We start from the raw sequence: 8,996 nt of genomic DNA, 5'->3' as shown, positions 1-8,996 counted from the left end.
CTTTGGTCTGTTCTAGAAATATGGAACATTGCAGCCAGCAAAGTATGACATATTTGGCATGTAAAAATGTTAATCATGAAAAATGAATACCTGCTGCAGCAGGAGGCTAACACCTTCCAATAAACGAAGTTGCTTCCATAAAAGATTGGTGGTCTGATGGATCCCTCTCTTTCTTGATTACTCATGATGATGGATCTTCCTTCAAGCGATCAAGCTTCTTCTGAAGGACCTGCTCTGATACCAATTGTTGGACATAATAGTGAGAGGGGGGATGAATCAGTATTAGAAAGTCAATAATTTTTCATTTCCATAATTAGATTCATATATGATACTTCAGTTAATGGAACTTGTGTGTATACACAATTGTGTTTAAGGCAACTAGCATATATCCTGCAAACTTATGATTCAGTTAATTCATCATATGTTGATCTTTAATTAGTGCATCAGAACCATATAAACAGTAACCAAGTGTAGTAAAAACAGAACAGACATTCACACATATGAACACAAGATATAAGGTGGAAACCCAATGTGGGTGAAAACCACCTGTTGCAATCATCTCTATCTTCTTTTTAATAAGAAACTTCTTTTTACAATTTTTGTACTGGTGCAGTCTTATACCAGTACGCAGGCTTCTACTTGTAGAAGGCTACAACCTTCTCTCGTTCTCCAGCTTCTCCTGGAAGGGAGCTACAACCCCCTAGCTCTTGTACTAGCTGATATATTTACTAGTATGTAGGTGCCAGCCTACAGAAGGCTACAACCTTCTTTTTTCTTACAGGGACCACGTTTCATAAATTTTCAGACTGGATCCATCAATAATATCATTCAATCATCAAATATATCTGCATCGACCAATCTCCTTTGCACCAACCACAACTGAATAAATCAATCACTTTGACAACCCTTCAATTTGATATTTCAAAATGCTGTAACCAGAATACAGCAACCAGAACCCAAGCCAGAACCCAGAACACTGCAACAGCAAATAGAAGCAGCTAAAACATATTTTATGAGGTGTACGCTACTTCCATGTGTCAAACCTGCACGCATACGCGCTTTTCTCAAGGCGAACCTATGTACAGATCTGCAAATAAAATTTAAGATGTATACGCTGTTTTGATATGCAGAACCAGCATGTATACCCGCCTTTTCTGAAGTGAACCTGCGTACAGATCTGTAAATGATGATTTAAACATTACAACAATTCCAAACTTTAATTATACCGAGATCATCATATTTACAGACTACAACATGTGCCAGTTATTCAGATAAATGATCAAACCACATAAAGATACTTCACTTCAAGCCTTAAGATCTTGACCCATCATTAGACCTTATCCTTCATCAAGCACTAAGGTTCTTCCTTGGTTCAAATCCAGCTATGCACCATAACCCAATAACCTGTATACTAGATCTTGTTCTTCATCAGATATTCAATACTTGAGTGACTTTTCCTAATTATCTTCTCCTCCTTTTATAGTCTTAGGCCTTACTCAATAACATGGAGGAAAACCACTTGGGACCAATACCTTGGACCAAATACCTCGGACCATATATCTTGGACCAATACCATGGACCAAAATACCATGGACCAGAACTTAGTTTTCCAAGATATACGCGCCTTTCATTCTGTGAAAGTACGTGTGTACGTATACGCTTCTTTTGGTCTGTTAACCCGCATGTATACGCTACTTTGTCAAGGTGAACTTGTGTATACCTCTCTTTCCTCATTTTGTGAAGTCTGATCTGTAACTCTGTGTTGTTAACCTGCTGAATTGTGATCTGTCATCTGAGTGAGTTACCATCAAGGATAACACCTGTGTCATAATGCCAAAAATATTCACTCTGTAGATGATAGGATTAACTTCTTTTTAAAATGATGTCTTGTTTATATTTTACCATGAAATAAACTCACTCATAAATTATACTTGTTCATTTGCACCACAAAATTATTAATTGTCTAAAATGCGCTCTTCCAAGACTAATGTATCACTGGTAGAAAAATCACACTACTTGAATGCTCATCAATTAGTTGTTTTTTCTAGAAGAATTGGCTAGGATTTATCACAATTCCCACTTCATTCGTGACTTTAGAGCTTCTGATCTACAGAACTTGCTCCTCAAAATGGAAGTTATTGGACAACCAATAGTTTTGTTACTTCATAGTCAATCCAACTAATAATGTTCACAAGTGAACCTTAACATAGAGATGGTTTGATGATGGTTTTGTTGAAGATCCATAAAATATAAAGCTTTTTCAAAAACTTATTTTGGTTGAAAAAAAATTATGTGTCCATTTTAAGGTATGATCTTGGTATAAAAGGTAGAATGTGTGTTGTGATTTGTAGGTTACCAAAGAAAAACATAAAAATGTCTACAAGATTGTTAAATGTTCGCCATGCCTGTCACTAACCATGAAATATAACACATTGTTTAGAAAACAAGGTTCCACCAAGGTTCTAGGATATCAAAGTGGGGTATCCATTATGGGGGATGTGTGGAAGCATACAAGACATTAAGGTGTCCAACATAGGAGGCCTTCCTAAAATATTAAAAAATTAAAATAAAAAATATTAAAAATTGAACATAAATTATTGAAATCTTATCCATAACGACATGTGAGTATCATATTTCATTACAATTCACAAGCAACAAAATAAATCATAAGATACATTCAATGATGTAACAACATAATAATCAAAATTCCCAAATCATTCATCCCCATTGTTTTTCATTAATTTAGATAATTTGGAAGATGAAGATCTAAGTTGTAAGAGAATATAGTACCCACATCCTCAAATAGTAGGAAGTGTGTGGACTGTCCCCTACTATGGGAATGCATATCCATGTAGCACTACACAAATTATATGTTGGTTGAAACAAATTATGAGTACACTTTCAGGTTTGAGCTTGGTGTAAAAAGGAAAGTGTGTTGTGATGAGCATGTTACCAAATAGAACATAAAAAATGTTTGCAAGATTGTTAAGGGTGCATTGTACTTATCACTAAGAAGATATTATTATTGTTCTGAGGCTTCTGCGATTAGTCTTCTGTGTAGTGCGTTCTTCCGGGATTATTTCATTCATGATTATGTAAATCGATGTTTCAAGCCATCCATTGTGGCTCATCATCAGGATAGATCAAAAGATATATAAGCTAGATCTCAACGGGATGAATAAATAGAGGTGTGAGAGAACGGGAATGATGGTAGCGGACATGTTTTAGGTTAGGTTAATTAATAATTAATAATACTTAATAATTATTATAGTTAGTAATTTTATAAGAATAATTGGGTTATAAATCAATATTGAAATGATTTTAATTTTAATTTTAATTTTAATTTATTTAATTATAATGTATAATTATAAATTTTTAATTTTTAATAATATTAATATTATTGTTTAATCCACAATTTATTATTTTATTTATAATTGAGTTTTTACAATATAATTAAAAATCCTTAGAAATTTATGAAATTCCTAGAGATAATACTTTCGACATTAATTTATAATTAATAACTTTATAAGAATTAATATTCCTTTTAATCTACCAATTAGTTTTCTATGTCAAAAAACCAAGGGGAAAGAACCGAGATGGAAAAAAGGTGCTCATCTGGGAGTTGATCATCCACCATCTCTTCATTACCTACAAGCAAGGTTAACATGGACAAAAAATATGCATCCACATTTTCTTTTCCTAGTTTTTCAATAATAGTCAAATCACAATGTTGTAACAATAATGACCACATAATTATCCTAGCATTAATATCATGATTTTTCATCAAATATTTAAAGGTTGTTGCGTGATTAGTATGAATAAAATTTTGGTACCTAGTGATATAATACCTAAATTTGTTAAATAATGTACTACAACTAAGAGCTCCTTTTCAGTGACAGTGTAATTTAGCTCAGCTTTAGAAAAAAGCTTACTAATGAAGTAAATAACATAAGGAAACTTATCCTCTACTTGACCCAAGGCTCCCCCCACAAGTTTATCTAATGCATTAGTATGGATATGAAAAGGAAATGCCCAGTTGGGACCTCTTAGGATGGGTGCAATGGTAAACTTTTCTTTCAACACTTCCAAGGGCCTCTTGACAGCTGTTGGTCCAACATAAATTTGAATTTTATAAGAGAAGAGAGGAATAACATGTTAATGGAGTTTAATTAACCCAATGTTTCAGACTTCCAAGTGAGTCCATCTTCAGGGGATACGCTAATAGTTTAAGAGAAGATTAATGATGTATTGTAGAGCTAAACTTATGTATGTATATAGATTTTGGAAAGAATTATTAAGAAAAGAGTTAGTTGGCTAGGTTTATTTGCTATTTGGAATATATATATATATATATATATATATATATATATATATATATATATATATATATATATATATATATATATCTATATATATATATATAGATATATATATATATATCTATATATATATATATATATATATATATATATATATATATATATATATATATATATATATATATATATATATATATAATTGTTTAATAGATGATTTAATTTAGAATTAATTTGATTTTTCTATGAAATTAGGGTTTGATTAGTTATTAGGGTTCTCATTAAGAAATGCATTTTATTAATGTTTTATTTAATCGATTGATTTATTTAGCATCTTGAAATTTGATTTTGATGTTTGACTTGTATAATGTATTTAATTATAATATTGTTCTATTATTTTAATGGATTTAAATATATAATTTTAAATTATTTTAAAATTGTTAGTATCTAAATAGAATGTAGATTAATAAGCTTTAATTATTTTGAATTGTTTATAGATATATTATGTTTAGTTAATTAGTTATTTTTATTATTTTTTGGAAAGTTATCTTCTTCCCCGCAAGGCTATCTAGGACTTGGTCAATGAAGGAAAAGGGGAAGCAGTCGTTCTTTGTAGCCTTGTTGAGTTCTCGATAATCTACATAGATTCTCCACTTCACAGTCTTATTAGGAACTAACACAAGAGGTGACACCCACTCATTGTATGAATTGGGGTATATGAACCTTGCATCGAGTATTTTTTGCAGTTCTTCTTTCACAATGTCCTTAAGAGTTGGGTTCATCCTTGTCTTGGGTTGGAACACATGCTTTCATCCCTCCTTGATGTAAATATGGTGAGTACAAATTGAGGGATGCACAACTTTCATTTCCTTATAGTCCCAAGAAAAATCATCCAAGTGTTGCCTCAGCACTTTGCACAATTGTTCTTCATGTTTGGATGAGAGAGAAGGGTTGATATTTAAGGTTTTGAATGGGCCAAAATATACAATATTGACATGGTCAAAAATTGATTAAATAGGGCATAAGTTAGCCCAAGGATTACTCCCAAATTCTTTTATCAACTCATCAATTGGTATGGGAGTGGGAGGTTGATAATGAATGATATGGTCAATGAGATCATCTTCATCAGGTTCCCCCCCTCCTATAATAACGTCCAAAGTACATATTGGGTGGGGGGTGTTGTAATATAATTCATCTTCTTCCTCCTCTTCTAACCATAAGGGTAAGTCATGCTCAATAGAAGGTTGAGAAGGAGGATACAATACCAATTGTTTAGAAAAATATCCATTCTTAATGGTCATGTTCCCAACCCTACAACTAATGTAAACCTTAGTAGTGGATAACCATGGCCTTTTGAGGATGAGAGGATAGCCATTAAAATTGGTTTTGGGTTGGAGAACTAGGAAATCAGTAGGATACTCCCAAGGGTCAATGGAGACCATAACATCTTCAACAACTCCCTTAAGATCTATTGTGGATCTGTCTGCAAGATGTAACACTGTGGTGGTCTTTGTCAAAGCTCCTTGGAGGTTTAGATTTAGCATGGTTTCCTTATTCATCACATTTATTGCAACCCCAATATCAATGAGGGTGTTAGGGGCTGTAAGGCCATCAATGTGCACATCTACTAGAGGGCTTCTAGGGTCTAGATATTTCAGGAAGATCACCCTCCCAAGCATTAAATCAGATAATTTCCTAACAACATTTATGGTGGGGCTGTATCTTTTTCTTCTTCCTGGATTTTTGAAGCATTTCTCCTTGATGAGATTATTATAGATAGGAAAATATTTAATAGTCTGAAGAAGGGGTATTTTAACACACACATTCTTCAATTCTCTCAGAAGTTCAACCTCTTTTGGGTTGTGTTGGCTAGGGTGGATTAACCTCTCAGGAAAGGGAGTTGGATTGACTTGAGGAACACTATCTTCCTTCTCTTCCTCAAACTATTCAGGTGGATAAGGTGGATGGTTATATGGAAGCACTTTCCTAGACCAAAGCTTGATCTCCTGAATTGCCATGGCATAAGCAGGATAAGATGTATCTCCATTATAGACTTGTTGTGCTTGCTTGTTGTTTGGGTTTGAATTTGGTTGAGCAGGAATTTTAGGTTTCATAGGTGGAGTAGGATGAGTGAGATGTGGTTGAGGTTGGGGTGGTGGTAGCAAAGTAGGAGGCTATTTAACTTGAGGCATCCACCCTTGTGATGGGTTGCCCCATTAAGAATATTGGGGTGGATATCACTGAAAAGGATGGTTGATAGGTTGAGGAGGTTATGAAGGAGCATAAGGCCATGAAGGAGCTATGGACCGGGATAGGTGAGTGGAAGAGTACCATGGTTGCAAGGGTGCATTCTAATTTGGATTATAATAAGTGTAGTGTGCACTTTGCATGCCTTGTTGATATGGCCAATGTCCTTGAGGTCTTCTTTGATTGTTGAAACAAAGTTGCTCTGAAACCCCCTTCTACTTCTTGGTATACAAATTTTAGTCCTCACAAAGAAGGGCACTTATCTGTTGCATGATTTTCTTCACAGTCTAGGTATACCTCTATGAAATTCAATGGAAACTCATTACTAGGATGTCTTTTGGTGCATATAGGGCAGAACGTTTCTAATGACCTTTCAGCTTCCTCCTAGTTTCTTTTGATTTGCATTGTGTCTCTTTATAGTGCAAAGGTATGCAACATTTCACTGTTTAAATCCTCCTACATGTTACCTATCTCATGCTTAATGGATGTTGTGGAGGGAGAGGGACTCGCCAAGCCTTGACTAACCTTACCCTTCTTCCTGGTAGCCCTAGAGTGATTCTTGAACACAATTTTAATGTCATCATAGGATAACTGATAGATATCTCCACCACAAAGAATGTTGAGGGTTTCCAACATATCCTTGCTGATCCCTCCGAGAAGAACTAGTTTTAGTGATTCATGATCAAGGGTGAACTGACCCTCCTATAATTGAGTTGAAATCTATACTCATATTCTTCTAGGGATTCGTCTAGTCCAAGGGTCATCCTAATCAAGGGCATGAGACACGAATTCTAAGTTGAATGTTGGGCAAAAACTCCTAGTGGGTGTTCATTTGGTTTATTATGGCTAAGGAGATTGACAAAGACATTAGCAAAGGAAAAGAGGCTTTAATTGGCATTTTATTTACTTAAAATAAAGGAAGATAAGAGCGAAGGGAGATAAAAGGTCACAAGCTTGCATGAGGAGGAAAATTGAAGGAAAAATAGAGGAAATTGAAGAAAATAGAGGCCTCAATGATAAAAAGGCTTCCAAGGATCAGTTCATAGCTTTTGTTGGTTTAACTTTTGTCAGCTTTAACTTGGAGCTCTCTCTATTCTCTCATACTATTGCAAACTTATAGCACTCTAGCATTGGAGAAAGGAAATCAAAGGAAGGAAAAGAAGGCAAAGTAAAGCAAGGGACAAGTAAGGAAAAGTTGGATCAAGTAGCTTCAGTAGGAATAGTTGCAGGTAACAAGTTGCATGAGTGATTTCCTAGTTGGTTTGTGAATGCATGATACATGCATGTGTGTATTTGGTTCTCTTTTTGTCATTGGCATAGGTTTTTCCAGGTGTGACTGTGGTTTCAGTCTTGCCTTGCCATTTTTGGATAGCCATGGTGTGATGGGGTTCTTTTATTCAGTTGAGCTTTGGATTTTCGGATGGTTTTGGAACTAGGTGAGGTGGGCTTAGAAAATTCCTATAGGGCTTGGGAATCCCTTGACTTGTTTTAACACGATTGCGGTAAAGCGTGAGGGTGGAGACAAGAAAATTCCTCAAGGTATTGGTGAAGAAATTATGAGGCATCCAAGCTTGTTTTGGGCCTAGTAATCCCTTGACCAGTTTTGGCGAGATTGTGGTAAAGCCTGAGGGTGGAGGTGGTTTAATCTCTGGGAAGCCCTGGTTGTTTATGTCTTGATTTTCTTATTTGAGCTCTTGACCGTTTTTTGTAGGATTGTGGGAGCATGAGGGTGGAGGTTGTTTAATATCCTAGAAGCCCTGGTTGTTTTTGTCTTGAGTCCTACATTCATGCTTGGAATATGGCAACGGGATGATTGGATGAAAGAAAGATATGGTTCATCTCAATCTATGGTCGGGTGGTACATGGAAGTCCCTGAATTGGTTGGATTTTTCATATATTAATAAGAGATCTTATCCAATTGTATTTCATGAGTACTTGTGCTTGTTATTATGTGGCTTTGAAGGTTATTCTATCATGGTTATTATTATGGTTATATGCTAGTTATAAGCATGGTTACATAATAGGTTCTAGTTATGGATCTTAATATGTTTGATTTGTTGATGAATGGTTAATGAATGTAAGAGCTAACAGATGTGATTGCAGCTACTATGAGAAGGTATTAGACCTTCTTGATGATTCTCAGCATAGTATCAGACCCATATGCTTAGATATGCATTCATGACCTCTAGATTACATGTTCTCAATATGCTTGACAAAATGACTATCATTGGCCTGGTTAGGTCAAGTATTTGATCAAGTTTGACATGAATGGTTTTCTCCTAGTGTTATTTATCATTTTGGAAATTCTCATTGAATTCTAGGTAGTGGTTTGGAGGGTGACCTGGAATTTGGGCTAAGAATACGTGACCACACCCTCTGAACTGAAGAGTTTAGGTCACAACCGTTACTTGGTAGGCTTATGCATACGATTGG

Source organism: Pinus tabuliformis, chromosome 4_2 (assembly GCF_031772625.1).
Source record: "Pinus tabuliformis cultivar Carrire ecotype Pingquan chromosome 4_2, CPIR1, whole genome shotgun sequence".
Lineage (NCBI taxonomy): Eukaryota > Viridiplantae > Streptophyta > Pinopsida > Pinales > Pinaceae > Pinus > Pinus tabuliformis.
The sequence above is the reverse complement of the archived record's forward strand: the minus strand, read 5'-3'. Positions refer to the sequence as shown.